Genomic DNA, 25804 nt, shown 5'->3' on the forward strand with positions numbered 1-25804 from the left:
TGTTTTCACTCGATGTGTGAGCGAACGTTGCGGACGGTGGAGAGGGTGAAGCGAGAGAGAAGTGTGTTGCGAGTGGGTGGAGGAGCCGGCAGCTGCGGGCGCTGCGGTGAGCTTGCTGCGAGTGAGGGAGAGAGCGATGTCAGCACGCAAATGCGAAGGAAGCATGCGAGATGAGCGTCACGTCGACGCGCAGCTACAGCGTGACCTACTTGGCATCGCTCCAACACCTGGGCGAGGGGAACACGTTGCGGCACGTTCGTACGGACGCACGTGCGTATGGCGTTGCGCAAGTGAGTCAAAGAGCTGTTTTGCACCTAACAATTTCAAGGACAGGGGGATGGCTCATGTGCCACCCTCTGGCTACGTCACTGCATTTCCGGGTTGGATGACGATGCTCCTGCCGTGTTCTACCGTTAGATATCCTTGCTTCTAATGAATGCGTTATGCATGACGATTTATTACATATTGGCGCTTTTTTTTGGACTCTGAGCTTACTGCCGGGGGATAACTAATGTTCATATTCGAGTGCACCCGCCATGGTGGTCTAGTGGCTAAGACAATCGGCTGCTCACCCGCACCTCGCAGGATCGAATCGCGACCGCCGCATTTTAGGTGGAGGCGAGAATTTTTGAGACCCGTGTGCTTAGATTGAGGTGCACGTTAAAAAAAAGCCAGGTGGTCTAAATGCTCGGAGCCCTCCATTATGGCAGCTCTCATAATCATATGGCCGTTTTCGGTCCTCAAACCTCAACAATTATTACATATTTTAGTTATGATGGGATTTGATGGCAGAATAGTGGGGATTTACAAACGACCTTTTGTATAATCCTCAATATCCCACTGATCAAAACCTGTTTACAACGTTTTCCGTCTCCTATTCCCATTAAAAGAGTATTTCGTCTACTTCCTCGACCTTCCGTTTAATATTGCCTGCTTGAACCACAGTATTGTGTCAGAAGTGTAAAAACTAAGTGATTCAAAGGTTTTCAGTAGTTCAGCGGTGGATCCTTTAAGAATAAATAGAAAAGACAAAGGTGTAATAGAAGAAAAGACATGATACTTTTTTATATTGCGTGTACTATTTCTAATCTTCCAAAATCTTGTTTGATGTTAGTTCTTGTTATCCTTGCCTCACAAGATTAAATCATGAATATGCATCGTGTCGTATTGCAAAACACTGGGCAGAAGAAAAACCCATTGTATCGCGTATAGATGACATTTTGCATTCTGGCTCAACAGGCGTCATCCCATGGTTGTGTTCTAGGAACTTTCGTGGAGAGAAAATGTAGCTTAAGGCGAAGCTGTTACAGAGAGTGGAGATTACGTCGCATATGTGAAAGTAAGCACTATGGGAAGAGCTCATTTTGTGTATCATTACGGCGCGTTGGCGGGTAGCATAGTGTGCGACGCATATTTCCCGTTTTCTTTTCTCGCCCTTTCGGAAGCTGAATAATCAGAGGCAATGCCTGAATTTTTTTCTTCACTGTGGTAGTGGCAAGCATAGCGTCCACCCCCTCCCCTTTTCTTGCAATTATTACTTTGCACAGCTATTAGCCTTGTGTCAAGTGGCTGTAACAACAAATACGAAGCACCGCAATTAGAAACCAGAATCTCGCATTAGCCAATTCAGTTTTCTGTCAAGTTTTACTATTTGTTCGCTAGGTAGGCGCACGCCAAATTGGGACAGAACGAAGGCTTCTCCGCAGTGATCCGCTGTATTCCGGCACTTCTTGTGGCGCGAAGCCTGTGCGCATCCCAAGTGCGGAAGCCAAAAGAAAGCTAGTACCACGGCCTCGCAGATTCGCCGCTAGGGGGCCAACGTGAGCGGATGCCTGCAACGTCGGCTCCGGCAAACGGTACGTGCTACTCTTTACCAACCTTTCCTGCGGTCACTAGCCTGTTCGAACAGCGACATAAGGGTCTGAGGAAGACAGAGACGACGCCCATTCCGGGCAAGCTCCGACGTTCTGTGTGCAACAATTCATGAACCGAGACGCTGAGCATCCGAGCTAAGCCTCTCTGAGACTCCGCTCCTTCGTCGACACTGGCAGCAACGCCTCCCGTTATTATGGAAGTAACGGTTGAGGGCCACACCATCTCCGCTGAAGAGCTCCAGGCAGGCAATTGGACACCAGTTCTCTATAAAGCCTATGCGTCTCGACCAGCCTGTTCACAGAAACCACTTTCGCAACCCAACGCTACCGTCAAGGAGACCAACCCGAACGCCATGCGCGTCGAAGCAGCTGCAACTGGAAGAGGCAAGACGCCAACCCACCTACCACCTGCTACCAAGGAGACGCGCATCATTGTAAAACGCAGCAAGCAACTGCCGCCACTCCCACCGAACGCTATTCGCGTCGTTGTTCGTCCGCGAGGTCAACTGCGACTCCTAGATGTCCCAACGCCTCGACTCATGAAGGCAGTGCAGGCCGCACTTCAAACCACTCTGCCCGATGATTTCTGCCTGCGCATACACCCCACTAATAATACATTCACGGCAGCTACAACACACTCCGCCGCAGCCGAGCTCCTAAAGACGCTGACTTCACTCACCATTGGTGGCCATGCTTACCCCTGCATGGCTTACGTGGCACCCCCACCAGGAGCTACAAGAGGGGTCATCTCAAACGCCTTTGACGACGAGACGCCAACCCAGCTGTACGAAGACCTGGTCAAACGGAATCCTGAATACTCTATACTCGCAGCCCGACGAATGGGGAAGACGCACTCCATTCTCATCACCTTCGACGCCAATGAGGTGCCACATTCCATTAAATACATGGGAGCCATTCACCGCTGTACTCCATACCGCGGAAGTCCGGATGCTTGTACGAACTGCAGACTACCGGGCCATCGTCACGACGTATGCCCAAGCCCCAAGACTAATCTTTGCCCACGCTGTGGCAGCCAACACTCACCCCAGGAACCTCCTTGCACGCCTAAGTGCATTCTGTGCGAGGGCCCTCATCTTACCGGCACTGGTTCATGCAAAGGACGCAACCTTCACCAGCCACGCAAAACGACAAAGCAACCTCAAACGCAGCGACAAGAACCGGTTCCACACGGGGACAACTTCCCCCAGTTGTCAGCGGGACCCACTCAGCCCAGCCAACTCAGCCAACCCAAGCAAGCCTGGACCGAGCCGCTTAAACAAGATTGGGGCCCTCCCCGTTCGCCCTGCAAGAACGCACTATCATCAACAGTGACTTCCAGTCTGCAAGACGCTCTGGCCAAGTCTCGGGAGGAGGCAGCGGCAGCCAAAGCAGAAGCTCAAGCAGCCCGAGCTGAAGCCGCTGCCCTTCGAGAACACATCGCGAAGCTGGAGACCCAGATAAGTACTCTCGCCACAAGCCATGCCACTCCACCTACCCCAACTCCTACTACATCCCAAACTCCTGCGCACAACCCACCCAACACCTCTAGCATGTCTTTCCCACCCAGCCATGTCAACGCGACATCCTGCTCTGATTCGCTTGAGTTAGATATCGACACGGCATTTCCTCGGCACACAAATCAGGACATTACCCCGCGTCCCTCAACACACAGCTCACTAGCCGATATTCCAACCATGCTTGAGTCTTTTACTGCTCGTTTTGAGGCAAAATTGCAGGAAGGTATCACCAGCATCAATCAGGAATGCACAACGCTCCAAGATGCGGTAATCCGTGTAACAACAGACAATGCAGCACTTAATCATCGTCTTGATGCTTTGGCTCAAACATTAACTGACCGCTACAACAATCTTGAATCACAGCTCAATTTGTTCGCAACATGCCTTGCAAAACGGGATCTCACCCCAAGTAAACGCAAGAAGCCCAAAGCAACTGAAGGGCAAGACAATCCACTCCCTGACGTCACTAACGACTCCCAACCTTGCGCGGCGGCTACGCCCCTTCTCAATTCTCATGATGGCAGCTCTAAACCGTAATCTGACACTCTGGCAGTGGAACTGCCGAGGTTTTGGCCAGAAGCGTCATGTTGTCCACCAACTGCTATCTTGCGCTGCGGGACCCGATATCCTTGCCCTACAAGAACCCTCCAACCCCCTAACCTTACCCGGCTATACTTCTATTACACCCACATCCCCTACACCCTCTCGGGTGGCGTTTCTAATTAATCGCTCAATCACCACCATCTCCCACTGTTTAGCAGTCCAAGACATTGATCACCTCTTAATTGAGCTTGTGCCGCAACATGCCAGAGCTAAAAGCCTCTTCATCCTGAATGTATACAGCAGCCCTAAGTGCTTACAGGGCAACTTCCAGCGCCTCTTTACGCTCGCGAAACGCATAGCCAATAAGTGCCCCCTACTCGTCGTGGGAGATTTCAATGCCCCACATACAGCCTGGGGTTATCCGCGCGACACACCAAAAGGACGTCGGGTGTGGTTAGCAGCGCAGCAAGCCGGCCTCTCACTGCTCACCGATTCTGCCTTTCCGACACGCATAGGGAATAGTGTCTGCAAGGACACTACACCAGATCTCTCGTTCGCACATCGCCTCCCTCATGCCACATGGTGCAACACACAAGAGAATTTGGGTAGTGACCATTACATTATCGAAATTCTCTTAAATATGCAACTACCCCGCAGGGTTCTCAGAGGTTCCACTTTTACCAACTGGGATTTTTTCCGCACTTATAGGGCAACACGCACCCACGCCTCTATCACGGACATCACTGAATGGTCAGAACAACTCCGGAGTGATGTCCGATCCGCAACTCGTCTAGTACGAGAGGACTGCCCAAGCGACACAGTTGACTCTCGTCTCCTACATTTATGGGACGCTAAAACAAGCCTAGAACGACGCTGGCAAAGCCAGCGTTGGAACCGAACTCTTAGACGTCGCCTGGCCCGCCTGAGCAAAGAGATAGAGACCCATGCAGCCACTCTTTCGCGACAGAACTGGGAATCGCTTTGCAACAAATTAGATGGCAATATGAGTATGCCTCAGACTTGGAATTTGTTCCGACACTTAATTGACCCAACTCAGTCAAAGACTACCCAAAGACACAACCTCACCAAACTCCTACATACTTGCGATAAACCTCCACCAGAACTACTACAGGAACTTCGAAATCAGTACTTCCCAACATACCCTGCCGTATTGTATCCCGATTATACAGGTCCTCCTAATGAGCTCCTCGACCAACCCATTACAGTAGCCGAAGTTCAAGCCGAACTACAGAAACTAAACACTTCCTCAGCCCCCGGTCCGGACAATATTCACAACAAAGCACTCCGTAATCTCGACGACCAATCAATTGCCGAGCTTACTGAATACTTTAATGAGTGCTGGCTAAGGGGCATCCTCCCACCACAATGGAAAGAGGCCAAGGTTGTCTTTATACCCAAACCTGGGAAACCTCTCCTTACGTCTAACCTCAGGCCCATATCCCTCACTTCTTGTGTCGGCAAACTCATGGAGCACGTACTCCAAACCAGGCTCTGCCAGTACCTAGAAGGCAAGAATCTCTTGCCTGCTTGCATGTTTGGATTTCGCCCTGGACTTTCCACACAGGACGTTTTCCTACAACTAAAACATCACATTCTTGACTCTCAAACCTGCGATACCAGAGCTATCTTAGGAGTAGATCTAACAAAGGCATTTGACAACGTTGCGCACTCAGCTATTCTAGAGAACCTTATAACCCTGGGAGTCGGCGTAAAGATGTACAACTACGTCCGCGACTTCCTCAGCCACCGCACAGCAACACTTACCTTTGGCGATCACAGCCTGCCAGGCATCACGCTTGGAGCCCGTGGTACGCCCCAGGGAGCAGTCCTCTCACCTATTCTTTTTAACATAGCACTTCTACATCTGCCCCAAAAACTGGGTCAGATCCCCGACATCCACTTCAGCTTCTATGCCGACGACATCACCGTCTGGGCAAACCGTGGTAGTGACGCCGAAATAGAAGAACACTTACAGTTGGCACTAACCACCATCGACACATATGTTCGAGAACGTGGCCTTACCTGCTCCCCTTCCAAATCAGAGCTCTTTCTTTACCGACCGAAGCAGCATGCTTCAGCCATTCCCCCTATCTCTCTCACGCTAGGTGCCCACCCCATCCCACTTGTCTCAAAAATTCGGGTGCTAGGGCTAGTACTCTACTCACATGGCGCACATGGAGAAGTCATCAGGACTCTCCAAACACATGCTCAGCAGACCATTCGGCTGATTCGTCGCATAGCGAACCGTCGGGCTGGCCTACGCGAGCGAAACACGCTTCGCCTCACCCAGGCTTACATCGTCAGCCGCACCACGTATGCCCTCCCATACCTACCTCTCCGACAAAAAGAGAGAGACCGCATTAACGCGCTTCTACGAAGTTGCACAAAAACAGCTCTACGCCTTCCCCCAAGCACATCCAATGACAGACTCTTCAAACTTGGTGTACATAATACATTTGAGGAACTCGCTGAAGCCACCTTTACGGCACAAATATGTCGTCTGTCTAATTCGGTGAGTGGCCGCGCTCTTTTGACCCAATTAGACTTATCCCCAATAACAGAATCACCTGGAAGGGTCCCTCTTTCTTCTAACCTCCGCTCTCACCTAAACGTACCGCCCATTCCCAAGAACATGCATCCTGTGCGCGACGAGAAACGCAGAAAGGCAAGGGCCCGGGCCCTCCAGAGACAATATGGCGAGGACCAGAATGTAGTCTACGTTGACGCAGCGGAATATGCGTCAGGATCCCGCATGGCCCTTGCGGTGACTGACAATCAGGCAAATCTCCTAACTTCTTGCTCAATTGTCACAAATTCCTCCACAGAGGCAGAAGAGGCAGCCATCGCGCTTGCTCTCATCTCCACACCTGCCACCACTATCATTAGCGACTCGAAATCAGCTATTCTTAACTACGCCAATGGCCTGATATCATGTAGCGCTGCTCGCTTGCTACGCTTCTGGCAGCCTCAGTGCTCCACAACCCTGATCTGGACGCCAGCACATGCCGGCCTCCTTGGCAACGAGGAGGCTCATTCTCTAGCCCGAGGTCTCACATTCCGGGCAGGAGAAATGGAGCCCCCTCCACAGGTCGAGGAGCGCTTGCTCTCTTTTCGTGATATTCTATCGTATTACCGGGAACAACGAAGAATATACGCACCCCCAGCCCCATCCCTAAACATAGCGCAGGCCACACATTGGCGACGCCTACAAACTCGAACTGCTCCATATCCCGTATTACTAAACGCCCGTTACCCAGACCATTTCCCCTCTTCATGCAAACTTTGCGACAAACCAGGAGACTTCCTCCACATCCTCCTCACATGTCCCACCTTCCCACATCCCCCACCTCCGGCTGTGGCAGTGTCATACTGGGAGACCATCATGACCAGCACTTCTGCGTTCGATCAGCGCCGGATCATCTCGTGCGCCATGAAGAGGATCGCACTTCAAGGGCTTTCCTTTGCTTTGTAAGGGTGCCTCCTCACTGCGAGGGTGCACCCACGTGCCATGAGGGGGCTCGGCCCCCACGCTACACAGTGGCAATAAATGTTTCTACCACCACCACCACCACGGCCTCGCAAAAACCGGGTATTACTCCGCTCTCGGGGCCGTCGATCCAAGCGGCGCAGCCCCTCAACTGCGGTGCCGCACCTCCTCCTTGATAGCAGTCGAGGGGGCCGTGCTCCGGCCTCGTAAAAAGAAGAAGAAGCGAAAACTTGGGATGGGAAGAGGAAGGGGGTGCAAGCAAACCGAAAAGACCGCACGCTCGCCCCCCCCCCCCCCCCCCCCCACTGCGAGCAGCCGCGGGGGTACGCGGGGGGATCCCAGTTGTGCGCAAACGGGGGTCGGTCGCCCTGCTGCCTGCCGGCGCCGCACGGCGTTGCAGAACGAGAATTTTTCCGCCATGTGTCGCCACGGGCCTTTTTCTTCGCTGGTTGTTGCATAGTGCGGTGGAGCTGGCGCGGCTGCTGGTTCACTGGCTCCGCCTTGCCCACCTCGCGCGTCAGCCGCTAAAAAGCAGCAACAAAACGGCCGGGACTGGCACGCTGCTTCGCTTTGCCCGTCGGCTTGCCAGCCTCATCCTCCTCACTCCTTCATCCCTCTCGCATTGCTGCTGTGTGCCGCCGAAACGACGGCTGTTTTCTGGCCCCAGCAGCGAGGAGTGGTTCGCCGGCTGGAATGGATCGCGCGAGCAACAAGTGCTTTCCCTCATAGCAGCAACGCGGCCGTGCCCGCGGACGCTCATTCGCGACCCGTGACTGCTCGAGTGAAACAGCCGGCCCGACTTTCTACCAAGGACTAGATCGGGAAAAGTACGACCAACACTGGGATTCGGTGCTCGCAGACCTTCACAGCCTGTCAATGCGCCTCTCATATGCTCTCTTTTCATACAACTCCCGGTGACAACAGTGTTGCGGTGTCAGTGTGTCTTGTGCGCGCCAAAAGACGGGCTTCTGCATCTCAAGCAGTAACGTTGCCTCAGTGCTGCAGTTTATGCCTAATCGGGTCCCAAGTGCTCAGGCGATTGCGGTCTTCCCAAGTTTTCTTTTTAAATTTTAACAAGGCGAGTTTGATTTGACACTTGCACAATGTGGAAAACGTCGTATTGAGGTCATTCATTTATTTATATCCATCCCAACGGTGTCAGCTAACATCCCGCGTCGACTTCCATCGAGTGATCCTTTCGGCCCTCTGCAGTGATCGGCTTCTTCTAGTGACGTGCTTCGTGCGTGATAAAGAGTGTGCATCTGGTGTTAAAAAAGCTTGCATCGTGCTGCCGCAGTGGTGTGCGCGTGCCCTGCAGTGCTCTCTACTTGGTGTTCCTGCTTCGTTTCGTCGAGGTGGTGTACCAAGGGTTCCAGTGTATTGCTTGCGGAGCGTTGCATTCCGACGGGCGCGCCCGTGGATGTGTCCTCCCGACAGCGGCCATCCGCTACCGGCGAGCCGCACTGACCGCCGTCCGTCCTCGATGCCGTTCCCCTTCGTCTGGAACGCAGCTTCGCCGCGGGCGGCGCAGCGCTGCTGAGCAAGAGGACCACCGCAACAAGCTCGTACACAGAGGTGCGTACCTTCTTTCTCTCGGCAATGGAGGGGTGAGTAAGCTCAGGCCCGTGTTTTGCGAGGTTTTTTTTTTTTTTTTTTATTTCTTTCGCTCGCTCACTGGCTGTCGCGGGTTCTTCTGCTTCCTCGCCGATCTGGGTGCGGGCGCCGGCCTGTCTGCAGCCGGGCGCCCCGGAGCTAGCCGCTTAGCTTGGTACGACTGCTGTCGTAGCTTGGGGGCCTCCTGGAACTGCGCCGGTCGCCGAAGGCCCGAAGGACGACGCGAACCGAGCCTGCCCTGCAGTGGCGAAATAAATGGAGTCGGTGTGATGGTTGGGGCCGCTGCAGCGCGCGCCGACTGCCTCCGTGTGTGCGTGTGTAACAGGCTGGCCCATCGTTTTACGCGGCGCCTAATCTGCGCCCAAGAGATGCGGCGCTCGACGATTAAGAAGGAAAATAAAGAAACGAATAAACGCCTTTCGTTATAACCAGCGCCTGGGCCTCAGCTCACGCGGTATTTTCTTCTGCTTCTGTAAGGATATAAATATAGTCTAATGGATGTCCCATACGAAACTGTGTAGCGCTATGCGGCAGGAACAGCGTAAAGCAAATCTCATTCGAAAGATATATTGGAGCACCAATAGGTCCTGTCTCGCCGTGTGAATATCGGCGCGCATTTGTAAATAGCCTTTGGGGGAAAGGGCAACCTAGTACTTGATTCGCTGAGGCTTTCAAATAATAACCAAATTTCACCTTTCGTCGTTACGCAAAAAAAAACCTTTAGCTTGTATACCATGAATGCCGTGATCGGGATAGGCATGGTTTGGCGGATCCGTGTAGGTCCGTATGTAGTCGCATGATTTCACCGAAACCGATCACTGTAACATGTCACGCATGTCAGTGTTGAGAATTTAGGCAATCTAGTTTTTCATTCGTGAACACGCACCAGAGAGGTGAAACAGCGTTGTGTTCCTTCTGTCGGCCGACTCAGCTTTTCCCTGGTGCATTGTGTCAGTTTACGGATGTTACGCATGACTTCCTCGTATGAGCTTGAATTATCCGCCTTTACGTCACAACGCTGGGGCGCGTGCCTTCACGAACTGTGTCAGACTATTGGAATTTGATTGATTGATTTGTGGAGTTTAACGTCCCAAAACCACCATTTGATTATGAGAGACGCCGTAGTGGAGGGCTCCGGAAATTTAGACCACCTGGGGTTCTTTAAGGTGCACCCAAATCTGAGTACACGGGCCTACAACATTTCCGCCTCCATCGGAAATGCAGCCGCCGCAGCCGGGAATCGAACCCGCGACCTGCGGGTCAGCAGCCGAGTACCTTAGCCACTAGACCACAGACTATTGGAATTTAAACGTGACGCAGTGCATCCAATACGGCACGCATCTACACTCACCCACTAATTATTTTGAGTTGATCAAAATGTACCGTTTGGTTAGTTCGCGAGTCATTAAGGACTTTTCGAATAGCGTACGCAAACGCTGTTCGATGAGGTCGCTGCCACTGCGCGTGTGTCATAACGCTAACCGCTGTTAGCGTTTGTGGTCTGCCCGCAAAACTCCCTTGTGGCGACTGAGCATGCGTCAGGGTTTGCAGGGCCCAGCCGTGGTGGTCTAGTGGCTAAGGTACTCGGTTGCTGACCCGCGCAGGTCGCGGGATCGAATCCCTGCTGCGGCGGCTGCATTTCCGATGGAGGCGGAAATGTTGTAGGCGCGTGTGCTCAGATTTGGGTGCATGTTAAAGAACCCCAGGTGCTCGAAATTTCCGGAGCCCTCCCCTTTACGGCGTCTCTCATAATCATATGGTGGTTTTTGGGACGTTAAACCCCACATATCAATCAATCAATCGGGGTTTGTGGGGGACAAAACACTATTCGAGAACACATGTGGCGTTCATACGCAAACGCAACGCCCGCTAACTTCGCGTACGCTATACTAAAAATCTCTATCACAGCGTATGCCAGAGCACACCGGGTCAAAGGAAGAACACCAAAATAATTAGTAACAAGTTGCAACTTGAGGAGGGCTAGTTGGTTCATGTTAAGAGAAAAGAAAGTAACTGGGTGAAAGCAACAAAAGGATGGCGAAGAAACGCTTGTCCCCTGGTCCTTGTTGCATTCACGCTGCTACTTTCTTTGATATAAATATAAAGCAGAACAATATTGCATACACAGGCGCTGAACAGGCCTTGTGTATGGCTAATGGCGAGAGTTGGCAGCCGCAAAAGACATCGGCTGTTAAGTGATTAGCGAAGTTTTTTCAACTACGCCGTCCGCTCGAGTTGTCAGAGCTGCAGATTGCGGAGAGAACGTAGACAGCTGGCCTGATAGACCATGCGTGCTATGACTTAACGCTGCCGTTGCGTTGCAGTCAACATTCTGAGATAAGATCAGAAGGCAAACGGTATACGCCTGCCACATTCCTTATATTCGCGTTGCTCACCACTTAACCAATACAAGCTCCGAGTTTTTTTTTTTTTTTCATTACGTGATTTGTTGTATTTGCGTTTTCATTTTTGTATCCCGGTGGTGTAGTAAATGCTACTCGTAGTGTAGTAACTGCTAGAGCATCAGACGCGTGATCTGAAGGTTGTTGTTTCGGATACCACAGATAAAAAAAAGGTGATTTTCCGCCCACTTTATTGTACATCAAGTTACGTCATAATTACTACACTGGTGTAAAAACCATAAAAACCTCCCTTATAATTTCGTTGTCTTAACTCTCTGTCACATTCATTTGGTCGAGGTAAAGTGTGCATCGCATGTGGGCGATTACCAGGAATGTCGTTCAGCGGGCTTGCATGGAACGCGATAAAACTGCGGACATTCGGGCACTAATATACATACGCGGGCTCTTGCAGCTGCAGGGTCACGGAACCTCGCGACTCTTGTGCGCACGCAAACGGAACAGTGTTTTCGTGCATGTCATTAGTGTGGCTTACGCCTGCTACGGTGTGCGGCTACTGACCCGATAGACGCTGTTGCGATCATGGCTGCGAAAGTCGCATTTCGATTAATGCCGAATGCTAGAGGTCCTCGAGACGAGACGTAGGCCCGCAGCAAAGATCCCCGGGTGTTCGACAATTTCGGAGCCTTCCACTTCGGCGTGTCTCATGATCGTGTCGTGCTTCTGGCACTTAAAACTCCAGGAATTCTTCCTCCTATTACTTTCGAGCGCTTGTCGCGTCAAGACGCAGTGACAGCTGCATTTTTTTTTATGGATAACTGCCAAAAAACCCCAGGTGGCCTAAATTTCCGGAGCCCTCTACTACGGCGTACCTCATAATCACATTGTAGTTCTGGAACTTGGAACTCCAAACGTTATTATTATTATTATTATTATTATTATTATTATTATTATTATTATTATTATTATTATTATTATTATTATTATTCTCGCATTAACACTTGGCAAGTACGGAAAGTAAGAAGTAAAGATATTTTGATTCTTTTCCGTATAAGGACAAGCAGGCGCCAATTTTTTCATGGTCGACATTATCTGGGCATTATTACATCTTCTAAAGAAAAAAAAAATGGATTGCACCGGGCCGGAAAAGAGCCAGGCATGTCACCTTTTTATAAAAAAAAGACAAAGCAAAAAGTGTACTGGTATTTTCTTTTTGTGCGTTTAAAGGCTAAACCTGCGCATATAGTAGTAACGAGGCGAACTAACGTGTGTTGACGTCACAATTACGTCACGATGCACCAACGACCTTGTGAATGAAAATGACACAAATTGATCCTTTTTGCACCCGTAAAAAGTAATCATGGTTCAGTGCCCCGCCGCGGTGGTCTAGTGGCTAAGGTACTCGGCTGCTGACCCGCAGGTCGCGGGTTCGATTCCCGGCTGCGGCGGCTGCATTTCCGATGGAGGCGGAAATGTTGTAGGCCCGTGTACTCAGATTTCGGTGCACGTTAAAGAACCCCAGGTGGTCAAAATTTCCGGAGCCCTCCACTACGGCGTCTCTCATAATCAAATGGTGGTTTTGGGACGTTAAACCCCACGAATCAATCAATCAAATCAATCATGGTTCAGTTGTACGTTTGAGTATTCCTTGGCGGTCATTTCAGTATAGTGAACGCATGTACTTTACGACGCATTTTCACTGCGATCACCAATGAAGGACGGGGGGTCCAGCTCGACTGAATTATCAGTACACATGATCATAACTTTTGCAATCACTGTGCAACAACAAACCCTACGTGTAGTGCTGAACGCCGCCATGTTAGGTACCACATTTGCTATAGGTATAAAAAGGAAAAATTCGGCAGCTGGCACGTTTCATGGGAATCGATGACATGCGAAGCATGCGCAGGGAAGGTGACTGTGGTGGAATATTTTCGTTCTTTTTGTTGAGTGAGATGTTATGAAATGACGCTAAACACACGTACGAATGTTATACGACCAGACATGTATGTTGAACAGCCGCATACGTTTTATATGACCAGTTGTTTACAATTTTGTGAGCGATGCCAACAACAACATCGGTATTATACGAACACCAGAAGCGGCAAGTTGATGTGCAGCGCTTCTGCTTGCGAAGATGGTAGACCTGGCTAGTGCTATACTTAGACCAACATCAGTGGAGGCTGCCTAACTACAATTGACGCTAACCTGACGTGACGCCTGTATCATTGGAGTACATAGGTAATGTTTAGATCAGATGGGCAGCAACATTACACCTGCATATAGGGTGTTTTTTTTTTTTCAAAACAGTTTCAAGACTTCCATGGCTTGGCTCTGTGCTAGAATACTTCACTGTAACGCCGAATGTTTTGGTTTTATTCCTGCTAGGACCCTAACATTTGTTCTCCGCGTTGGTCTTTTTTTTTTTGCTGTACGCAAATAAATACTTCGCACTCAATGCATTATGCAAATAACACGTGTTATTTCCATGGTGTATTGAATGCGTGCACTTCGCAGAATGCAAGTCTGCGTGTAGCTCGCATCGAGGCTGTTTGACAGCTGATTGTATGTGACAATAGATTAGGCTAATTATTTTCTTGCACAATTCCCGACATATGACTTCTTGTCGCCGCGTCCAACGCCTGTTCTCAAAGTATGCAGAGCTTCTTTCGCCGATAAGCAACACAAATGTGTGCATGCACCAAGGAAGGTTTGTTTGTGCTTTCACCAAGCCGGCTTGGTGGTTTACTACATGTCACCTATAGCGCTGCCTGGTTTGAAGTCGCTGCTTCGATGTCTGGTGATGGCGGGCGAGTCTGTATATAGAGGAGGGGCTATAAAGAACGCCTGTGCGCCTAAGTTTAGTTGATCACTAACAGAGCTTATATCTTCTGAGGTTATTCTCAGTGCTCTACTATACGGCCTGCTTCACAGTCATATCGGGTCTTTGGCACGCACAGCGCCGCAATTTAATTATATTTTTAAGTTAGTTGTGGATTAATACACGACCCGACGAATGCGCAGCTCTGGCCGACTGGCTCGCCCTACGCCCATCTCCTGCCGCCGACAAGAGCTCTCACTGAGTGTTGCCCCGTCCTCGGACTCCTGCGATTATGTCCATCTTTCCTATCTTCTCCTTGCTTCTGGGTGTTGCCGTCCCTGCGCCACGCTCTCTCCTTCCCCTCTCTATCTCTATACCTTTATTCCTATCCTTTTAATCCCTCCTTACCCCCCATCCCTCGTGAGCTACTGTTGAGGTGTCGCACTCGGATGCATACAGTTATGGGGCTCACTTTTCTCTTATTTTCTCTTTGGGAATCACGTAAGAATAGGGTCACACTGTAGCTCATATTCTCATATCCAAACTGGGAACGCGGCTTTCGATTAGGACCGTCGGGCGGGTTGGCGAGCCGCGAGTTCTCGACTCAGGGAAATGTTGTAGGCCCGTGTGCTCAGATTTGGGTGCACGTTAAAGAACCCCAGGTGGTCTAAATTTCCGGAGCTCTCCACTACGGCGTCTCTCATAATCATATAGCGACTTTGGGACGTTAAACCCCACATATCAATCAATCAATCAATGAGTTCTCGACTCAGGAACAGGCTGACTCCTAAGCTGGAACTCAGCCCGGACGCCTGCAGGGCAATAATAATGGCATTCACAACCGCACACCCGCCCAGCGTCCCCGAACTGTTTCTGACTGCGCTGCCGCTATACGTTGGCATACTGTGCAAGCACGAGAGACGGCGTTGCGGAGACAGCGACCGATGCGGCGCGAATCGCCCGCTCCCTTCGTTGGTGCGTCGGCGGCTGCGATCAGCGACGGCTGATCCGGGATCAGGCCGCCGGGTCACCGGGGTCGGCAGCGGCACCCCCGCAACTGCGACCCCTCCACCACCCCAGAAATCTCCCGCTGGAGAACGTGCACTCCGTCCTAGCCCTGCAAGAAAGGAGCGGAGTGCCGAGCGTGGACCGGAGCGGAAGGGGGGGTGGGGGTCGAATCGGGAGAGGTCGAAGGCACGCAGCTCCGTCCGGCACGAGCATCGGAAGGTCGTGACCTGCTCCTCCACGCGCCGGCCCGAACCACCCGAACAGCCGCCGCCGCAAAGAAGGCACGACCTCTAGGCCTCCCCCACCCAACAACCACCTCGTTCCTTGTTTTGTTTTTCTTTCTTTTCATCGCCCAACTCAAGCGCGCGACGAAGCCGTGGCGTACCCGTGGAGAGAGAGGCCAGGCTCGCGGTTTCGTGCGGGCTGAGGGGGCGTTGTTGCATCTTGCATCGGCGTACACGCTGCTGCTGCTGCTATATACTCCGCGGGTTCATTCCCCGAATCAAATGCGGCACCACCACCACTCGGTGCCGCAAAATGTTGCGGACGAGACGGATGTGGGAACCGTGTAGCGCGCGAGATGATGATGGTGGCGCTGGAAATTCCTCCGCATTGTGGGACACGAACTTGAAATCCCAGCCCCCCCTGCCCACCCTCCTGGATCCCTGACTCGCGCTATCCTTTCTTTGCGTGTAGTATCCTGTGCGTGCTTGTGTGGAGTATACGATGCGAGCGCTTCAGAGCAGCACTCGGCTTCTGGCTGCACCAAGCAGCTCCGCTTCCGAGTCACGACGTCAATGGTAGCCAGCGAACGGGTGCACCAAAGGGGCGTGCGAAAAGGGGAGCTCCGCTTTTCCCTCCGAGCCCGCATCGTCGAGGAGCCATGCGCAGGCGACCTCTCTGGCGAACCACGTTGTCAAGCGCTTTCGTCGTAACTGTGTCGCTCGTAAGGCTTACGTGCTTTGCGAGGTCAGTAATGGATAGCAGATGAGCAGGTGAGAAAAGCAGATGAGTAATGGTTAGGAAAATCGCAAGTATGTACACGCCTTTGAAAAGCTTCGAGAGTAATCCTGCTCTTACACGTGAGCTCAGGCATGCAGTCGAGCGCGTGAAAGCTGCGTGCTGCAGGTCCCATCTGCTAACGGGGAGAATGTGAGTAACGTCTTTTGCGCGAGTGAAATTCAGTAGTTCCACTTTGTTTGCGTAGCGGATATGGGGCATTCGAACGCCAAGCACGACAGCGCAGTTTCGATTGCTGGCCAAGGCAGCCGCATTTCGGGGAGAAAGAAACACGCACGCGTACCCACACGCTCTCGAGGCTGGTCACTATTATTCTCACAGTCTTACACTGTGGGGGAACATAGCTAAAGCACTGAGCTGCCAAGCTGGATAACAGCTTGGTGGATGGATGGATTAACTTTATTAGGTCCTTTGGAATGCGCCTTAGCACGTTGCAGGTATGTCCACAAAGTTTCTTCTTGAAAGATCGTGGTCTTGTCCTCTCGCGGAAGCTTTGAAATCAACACCTCTTTGTGCAGCTGTATAGTTATTAAGAGAGTGAGTTTTTTTGTAGTCTACGACAGTTGTACCAGCGCAAAAAGACGTGACTTACTCTGAAGAGGTGAGGTATTGTAACGGTAACGTACCCTTATGAACGAAATGAGCGAACCTCGAACAATTGCAACGAGTTTGACCCAGTGACGTGCGCCTTTGATGGGCTGTCCGAACGAGTGCTGTATTGCGTTACGTTACAAGCAGGCTATGGTGGACAGACATGCAGGAGGGGGGCGTGGACACATGTTCGGGGTGCAACCCACAAGATAAGTACACATGGCTCGTATTGTAGCTGCTCCACAGGTGTTTCCTGCACTAAGTTTCATAGAAGTATATATATTGTCTAGAATGTATATTATAGCCAATATAATAACAGAGCATATCGAGAAATGCGCTTATTAAGCTTTTTTAGTGGATAGAAGGATCACTTTATTTTTGGACGGGACTACAAAAGGTGACATCGCAGCCTCAGCAGTGCATTATCTTTTAGAAGGGGGAGGGGGTAACGCCCATGACGACTGTGGCAGTGCCCGGGGAGCCTTCATTTACAAGGTCAGCGCATTCTCCATTTTGTTTTTAGTACCAGCCAGAAGCACTCGATCCAGCCGTTCACTTCCCTCTCCTTTAGGCCTCTGCTATACTCTCGCCCACCGCCTAGCCTTCGCGTGTGTTTTGCGCTCATGGGGGAGAGAACCCTTTATGTGGGGCCTCGCGACGGAAATCAGATGAAGTATTCTTTTGTTCAGTTGTTTACAGATCCGTGGGGCAGTGTCTTTCATCCTTCATGTTCACTATGTTGGTGGTCACGCTGCCTCTGAGACAATGTGTTTTGAGACAGCGCGCCTCCGTTCATGGCGCTATGCGGGCAACAAAAGGGGACGCGTTCACTGCGACGCTGCTAAGGCGGCGGTGAGATCGCTTCAAGCCAAAGAAGGGGAAAGAAGGAACAATCCTGACGGGGGCACATTATTGGAGAGGAAAAGCGCATCTATCATATCGCATCTCCTTGGGAAAGTGCTCGGACGCACGTGTGACGCAAGCAGCCGCACCCTTGATGTGGCGTTTTATCACGAACACTTCATGAGCTAACGCGGACCGACGGCTACCAGTTTGGAGCGAGTGTCTGCACTAACGTTGAAAGAAGAAGAAGGAAAAAAAAAAGAAAGAAGGGCGTTAACAAAGTAAATATCGACGCTTACTTCATTACGTGACACTGATGGTGTGCACGCTGTGCAGTCACACGAACACCTTTTCCACGACCAGCATTCGTAATTAAGGACATGCTTAGGCCGTCGTCATCACTGCATGTGCTGCATGGCATGTACGTGATCCGTCATCATCATCATCATCAGCAGCAGCCTGACTACGCCCACTGAAGGCAAATGCCTCTCCCATGTGCCGCCAATCAACCCGGTCTTCTGCTTTCCGTTGCCTTGTTATACCAGCAAACTTTTTAATCTCATCGGTCCACCTAACTTTCTGTATCCCCTTCGTGAGTTTGCCTTCTCTGGGAATCCTGTCAGTTACCCTTAATGACCAGCGGTCGCCCTGCCTACGTGTTACGTGCCCGGCCCATGTCCATTTCTTCTTTTTTTTAATTTGAAAGACGACCCTTTGGCATAACAAGCATACATAAAAACGACACAGGCTCATCACACATAAATAAACAGGCTACACTCATGCATAAAGTTTAACAAGGATCGGTGGAACGGTCCTTTTATTCACTCTTGTAAGTCCGGAAGGTGACCGGGACGATGACCTGTTGTTCTAAGATGAAGAAGGCGCGCTTGCTCTAGGCCCGGGCACGACCAGAGCAAATGTGTCACGTCCACAGCAGTAACGAGAGCGTCACAAAAGGGCAAGTGGTTCCATACGCTGCGCGGTATGATATTCTTAACCTCGGTTTGTCCACTGATCCACTCTGCCCTCTTCTTGTCTTTTAAGGTTACAACTATCATTTTCCTTTCCATCGCTCGCTGCGTCGTCCTCAATTTAAACTGAACCCTCTCTGTGTGCCTCCAGGTTTCTGCTCCGTAGGTAAGTACTGGCGAGACGCAGTTATGTACATTTCTCTTGAGGGTTAGTGGCAGGTTACAATTCATGATTTGAGAATGATTGCCGAGTGAGATCCACCCCATTTTTATTCTTCTAGTCATTTCACTCTTTTGGATTGGCTCCGCGGTTACTATACCTGTTCTAAGTAGACATATTCCTTTACAACTTCCATCGTATGATATGCTATGAAGAACTTTATTAAGGTCCTGATGATCAGTCCAGGACTGATGTTTGCTGCTTCCACGTCGGGACAGAGAGGCCAAGCCCTTCTGCCACCGCACAGGCCCTCTGGACAGCCCAGAGTCTCTCCACCTTATATATCGCAAAGTGCTATTTTCTGCCGAGACTGTTGCACGTCGCATTAGTTTTGTGCATATTAATTTTCAGACCTACTTTTCTGCTTTCCGTGTCCAGTTTCGTAATCGTGAGCTGTAATTCGTTCCCTGAGTTACTCATCAAGGCAATGTCTTCAGCGAATCGCAAGTTACTAAGATACTCTTCATTAACACTTTTCCCTAACTCTTCCCAATCTAGGATCATGAAAACCTCCCGTAAATACGCGGTGAATAGCATTGGAGAGACCATCCCGCCGCGGTGGTCTGTGGCTGAGGTACTGGGTAGCTGGCAGTGCGGCGGCTGCATTTTCGATGGAAGCGAATATGTTGTAGGATTTGGGGCACGTTAAAGAACCCCAGGTGGTCGAAATTTCCGGAGCCCTCCATTACGGCGTCTCTCATAGTCATATGGCGGTTTTGGGACGTTAAACCCCACATAATAACGAACTAGCATTAGAGAGACCGTGTCTCCCTGCCTTACACCCTTCTTTGTTGGTATTATTTCGCTTTCTTTATAGAGAACTATGGAGGCTGTGGCTCCGCTATCAGGCGCATATTATATTTCTTCCAGCATGTTTATGTAAGGTTCTTCGATACCCTGATTTCGTAGTGCCTGCATTACTGCTGATGTCTTGACTGAGTCAAACGCCTTCTCGTAATCTATGAAGGCAATGTATAGGGGTTGGTTGCATTCCGTGCGCTTCTCTATGAGCTGATTGATAGTATGAATATGGTCTATTGTGGAGTGTCCTGTACGAAATCCTGCTTGGTCTTTTGGTTGAGCGAATTCTAATGTCTCCTTAATTCTAATATTATCTGAATAGTTTGTAGAGGACGGACAGTAAGCTGATCAGCGTATGATTTTACAAGTCCTTTGACGTCTATTTTCTTATGAATTAAGATGATGTTGTCGTTTTTTTTTTCAAAATTCTGGCACCCTTGCTCTCACAACACATCGTATACAAGGTGGCCAGTTTTTCTAACACAATTTCTCCGCCATATTTTAGGAGGTCCATTGTTACTTTATCCTCACCGGCGCCTTTGCCTCTTTGCATTCCTTCAAGGGCTTTCCTTACTTCCCCTGTCGTTATTGGTACAATGTCGAATTCCTCTGGGCTGATATTGTTTTTCAAGATATCATCCTGGTTGTTTTGGTTTCTGTACAGCTCTCTATAGAACGCTTCCGCGACCTCGACTATCCTATCCATACTGGTTATGTCATTTCCTTACTTGTTCCTTAATGCATACATCCGTTTTTGCCTATGCACAAGTTCGCCTTCGGAGCTTTTAGGCTTCTGCCGCTTTTGACAGCCTGCTCAATTCTCTCCGTGTTATACCTTTTGATGTCAGCTGCCTTAATTACGCTTATTGATTAACTTCGAAAGCTCCACTAGCTATATTTTGTCGGTTGCATTTGAGGCTTTCATAGTTTGTCGTCTCTTAACGAAATTTTTCGTCTCCTGAGATAGCTTGCCAGCGTCCTGTCTAGTGACTGTACCTCCGACTTCCATTGCACACTCTTTCATTATACTAGTAAAATTATCTTTCATTGTGTGAACGCTAACGTCGGTCACCTCGTTTGGTACTTAGAATCTATTCCGAATGGAAACTGAATATCTGTACTTTCACTCTCACCGCTAGTCCATTAATTGTCTTCTTGCGTATCACTTTTTGTCCTTGCTTTTTTTTAAAATCTAGGTGAATACGAGCTCTTATCATTCTATGGTCATCGGATCGGATCTGGTCAACTACTTATACATCCTGTACAATGCCTTTGTGTGCACACAGATTGAAGTTTATTTCATTTTTAGTTTCGTCATTAGGACTTCGCCACGTCCACTTACGGTTAGCCCGTTTTCTCAAGAAGGTCTGTAAGTTATTACGTTCTGCGAACTCTACTAATAACTCCTCTCTTGCATTTCTAGAGCCGGTGTCATATTCCCCCACTGCATGGTCTCGGGCTTGTTTCTTGCCTACTTTGGCATTAAAGTAGGCAAGAAACAAACTTTGTCATTAAAGTACAAATCTGAAAACACTAGTTCATCGTAGAATAGTCTCTCGATTAAAATTCATCTATCAATTGTACCATGTTCACTTCAAAATTCCACCCAATCGCTACATAACCGACCCGTCCGTGCGCTTTTACCGTATTCATCATAATAAAACAGACAACCATCCAGTCATCTGAACGTTCATCAGTACTCATTATTCCCTCATGCTTTTTCATTATGGAACAAGTTACCTCAGGAGGTCGTTAATGCAGACACGACACAATCGCTCGCCCATCTCGTCAATGACCTAACACTCTATTTTTAATATGCAATACATTATGTTCCTCATTAGTGCTGAGATTCTTTTTTGTATTTTGGTATGAATGTCATTATTGCTATGTATTATTTATATTTTCCCTGATGTTGAGAATCTTCTTATTTTCGTACCTAGTATTGTATTTTCTTATATTTTTATATTCTGTTTTGTCACTAACATTTGTTACCCACTCCTTCTTGGGTCCGAACAGGGCCTGCAGTATTTGTAAATAATTAAAAAAACAAATAAATGTCGCCCATCAGAATAGTATACTGTGACTTTAATTTATTAATGACTGACTCAACGTCTTCATAGAAGCGTTCAACTAGATAATCATTATGGCTCGATGTAGGCGCGTAGGCCTGTACCACCTTCATCTTGTACCTTATGTTAAACTTAATTAGGATACTTGCCACCCTCTCACTGACGCTATAGTATTCCTTTATGTTGCCAGCAATATTCTTCTGTATATAAAAAAAAAACTCACCCAGAGTTATTTTCTGTCAATTAATCCATGGTCGCATAGGACGTGTTCGTTCTTCAGCACCGTATAAGCCTCACGTGTCCTCCTAATTTCGCTGAGCCCTATGATATCCCATTAAACACCCTCTAGTTCCTCGAATAGAACAGCTAATTCCGGGATAGGACGCGTGCACTGTCCTATTCGAGTAGTTAAAAAGTTTACGTGATCTATAACTACATATTGTTATGCCAGCGAGTCCTCGTCAAACGACCGTGCCTCTGAAAAAGGCAATCTGGGTCAAGGCCAGCCCGCAGTCTGCCCGGCGCGATCACCTCGACGGCGTGAACACGCGCGGCGCTCCTCTGGCCCACGTGCAGTGAGTCAGTTGCGCACGTGACAGCGAGCCGGCGTCCTCGTGTCAGGTGGTCTGACGCATGGCGCGGCGGCCCCATTGGCGGAATCTGCCCGGACGACCAGCGGCGCTTCTGATTGGACATTTTGGTTGGACCCGGTGTAAATAAAAGAAGCCCTGCGGCGCGTCGCGATCGGCAGTCCTAGAGAGAGGAGTCCCCATGTCGGAGGGCCGACATGTGTGTGAGTCAGCGGTCTTAGGCGAAGGGCTGACCTATGTGTTAGAGAAGAGAGCTCGGCTCTTCGAGTCTCTGTCGGCCCCAGTGCCGAAATTGTAACGCCTCTGTATATATGCTGTACATAAACCTTGTTTGACTCACCGTCGTCTCGTCCGCTCGTCTGATCAGCTCTGCGCAGAAGCAGTCGCGAGCTGAGAGACATACGCTACCAAACGGCTGGTGACCTTCCCGGCGGAGTCGGAAGCAGTGGCGCCTTCGGCACCGTGTTGGCGTCGCCGTCTTTCGCAACAGTGGTGGCTTCGGCGGGAACGGTCCGGTTCGCAACAGTGGAGGTCAGCGGCGGGATAGGCCCGGCGCTACGCAACAGTGGAGGTCAGCGGCGGGATAGGTCCGCCTTCGCAACAGTGGTTGGCAGCTGCGGGATCGGCCGGCGTCAGCGACATCGATGCGGTGAGTGCCTGATGTTTTCCCCTCAGTTCACCAGACTACTCTAGCTCAGGTTGTAGTAGTTTAGAGAAGGGCTGTGTGAAGCATTAGAGTGAGCTTTGATCGTTTCAAGCAAAGTCGAAGTGCTTTGAAACCAAAGTTAATGCGGAGGTGGTAAACACGGGAGGGTGAAAAATTGCTTGCGCGTCTTGCTAGTAGGCTTATAGTGGGTACGGCAAGTAGATTCTTAACAGGGGCAAACAGCAAGAGGCTAGTGTGAACGATGGAGAACCTTAAAGTGAAGGAACTCATCGAAATTTGTGAGGAACTCGGCATTACTTTGGGCCGTGCGAAACGAAAGCAAGCGATCCTTGATATCATGAAGGATGAGGGAGTGTCGGCTGAGGAAGTCGATGAGGCCTGGGTGGATATTAAAGCACGCCGTGAGGAGGCTGAAAGGCGAGAAGTAGAAGCTCGCGAACGTGAGGAGGCTGAAAGGCGAGAAGCTCGTGAAGAAGCTGAAAGGCGCGAAGCTCGCGAAGAAGCTGAAAGGCGCGAAGCTCGCGAACGTGAAGAAGCTGAAAGGCGCGAAGCTCGCGAACGTGAAGAAGCTGAAAGGCGCGAAGCTCGCGAACGTGAAGAAGCTGAAAGGCGCGAACGACGCGAGGAGGCCGAGAGACAGGAGCGTCTCGAGTTGAAACGACTAGAATTGGCAATCCTACAGTGTTCGCAGGCGCCCAGCGTAGCTTCTCCGACGATTCAGGTCAGCGGTTTTAGAATTCGGGACCAACTGCCACCGTTCGTAGTAGGCGAGGACATGGCGAAGTATCTCGTCAAGTTTGAACACGTCTGTGAGCGAAACGCTTTGGAGCGGTGTCTTTGGGCGCGGAACCTGTTAGCTCTTCTTCCCGGCGAAGTGTCCGACGCGATAACTTGCTTGTCGAGGGAAGCGTTTGAGAGCTATGACGAGGTTAAGGAAGTGCTCTTGAGACGTTATAAGTTGTCACCCGAGGCTTTCAGGCAAAGGTTCCGGTATGCTGAAAAGGGGAATGAGTCACACGTTGACTTCGCGTTTCGTCTTAAAGCCGATTTAATTGAATGGCTCAAGGGCGAAGGTGTTTATGACGACCGCGATAAAGTGGTGGAATGCGTTGCATTGGAGCAATTCTACCGCTGCATCGAGGAGGATGTCAAACTTTGGCTGCAGGACAGACTTGGGGACGTACAGTTAAACAAGGCAGCTGAGTTAGCTGAGGAGTATTATACTCGCCGAAAGTTGCATAGCAGGGCAGCGCGCGTTGAAAAGGATGAAAGGAAAGAGGGCTTTTCAAGGAAACCTGATCAACGGAAACCCGCTCCGCACCGTAATTTCAAGAAGGACCCGTCTCTTACGAAGGACAGTGTAGGGGAAGGGCAAACAGAAGTGGAGAAATCGAGTGAGGTTTCTACCACACAGGCATTAGAACCGGAAAACAAACGGAAGCCGCTAATCTGCTACAACTGTAAAAAGGAAGGGCACATCGCGAGAAACTGTCAGGAAAAGTTTGCCTTCGCAACGATCCGAGAATCAGAAAAAAACATGCGGTTGTTGGAGCCGTATCTCCAAGAAATTAGGGTCAATGAGAAAACGTGCCGAGCACTTAGAGACTCAGCGGCAACCATGGACGTTGTCCATCCTTCATTGGTGTCTCCGGATGACTTCACAGGAGAATGCGCGTGGATCAGGCAGGTCGCCGAGGAGCAGAGTGTTCGCTTACCAATCGCCACCGTTGTCATTGAAGGCCCGTTCGGTAAGCTTCGCACCGAAGCGGCTGTGTCTGCCGCGCTAAACGATCGTTTTCCTTATCTTTTCTCCAACAACTCGGAGCAGCTTCTCAAAGAGCAGGGCAAATCGTTCTTCCCCAACTTTGCGTGCATGGCCCTCACGCGATCGCAAGCGCGAAAGCTATCGCGGCAGCTTGATCTGGTTCCAGGCGGTGAACTCTCAAGTGACCTTGTCGGCGGGTCGACGGAACCCCAGAAAGGAAAGTTTCCGCTTGAGTCATGTGAGCAGTCACGCGAGCGGCCCGTCGCCGACACGACCAGCGCGGTTTCCGGAGAAAGGGGAGACGACATGGCGCCATTGAATCAGAGCGAGAGGGCTGCAACGCTCTCGCCTGTAGCGGAAAGTTGGAGCGAGCTGCCGAGAGTTGATCGAGAGACGCTCATTCGAGAGCAGCGTGAGGATCTCTCGATTGAAGCGCTAGCGGAAAGCCAAATTGAAGCGCCAGTGGAAAGCCAGAAAAACGCGGCAAAAGGGCTGTCGAAGGAGCACTACGAGAAATCGGGGAAGAAGCGCGCTTTTGAAGTTGATAATCAGGTAACGCTGCTGCAGCCGTCCAAGAGTAACAAGCTTGAGGTTGATAGGGAAGGGCCCGCAAAAGTAGTTTCGAAGCTTTCTGATACCAATTGTGAAGAGAAATTAGGAAGGCGGCCGAACAAAATTTATCACAGTAGCTTGAAAGCAGTCGTAAATTTACTCTTAAGTGCTTCAGAGGAAGAGGAAGCAGAAATTTTGAGTTCTAGTGAGGTAATTGAAGGGGGATCGAAAGTAATTTGGGAGCAGATAAACCTAGAGCCTAGCTTAAGTGAAGGAGGACCTGAGAAAGAGGACCTGAGAAAGATTGGTTCCGAGTTTGAAGACGTGTTTTCGGACCGCCCCGGAAACATGAGGGTGATCGAACACGATATCGAGCTAAGCGGTGAGGAGTCAATCAGTAGCAAGCCGTATCGTTGTTCCCCTGTGCAACGTCGCAAGTGTGAGCCGCTCTTGGTGCCGCATAGGTATCG

At 50.2% G+C, this 25804-nt stretch overlaps 1 protein-coding gene across 1 annotated transcript in view; it reads left to right on the plus strand.

Annotated features, from left to right (window-relative positions):
• Positions 1–8909: 8909 nt before the first annotated feature.
• The window catches only part of LOC119169615 (ankyrin repeat and BTB/POZ domain-containing protein 2), a 140745-nt gene continuing 123850 nt past the window's right edge, over positions 8910–25804 (plus strand). The window contains exon 1 of the mRNA XM_037420652.2: positions 8910–9017. The gene's annotated coding sequence lies outside the window, so the exon portion shown is untranslated. The remainder of the gene's footprint in view (positions 9018–25804) is intronic.

Source organism: Rhipicephalus microplus, chromosome 2 (genome assembly GCF_043290135.1).
Source record: "Rhipicephalus microplus isolate Deutch F79 chromosome 2, USDA_Rmic, whole genome shotgun sequence".
NCBI classification, from domain to species: Eukaryota; Metazoa; Arthropoda; class Arachnida; order Ixodida; family Ixodidae; genus Rhipicephalus; species Rhipicephalus microplus.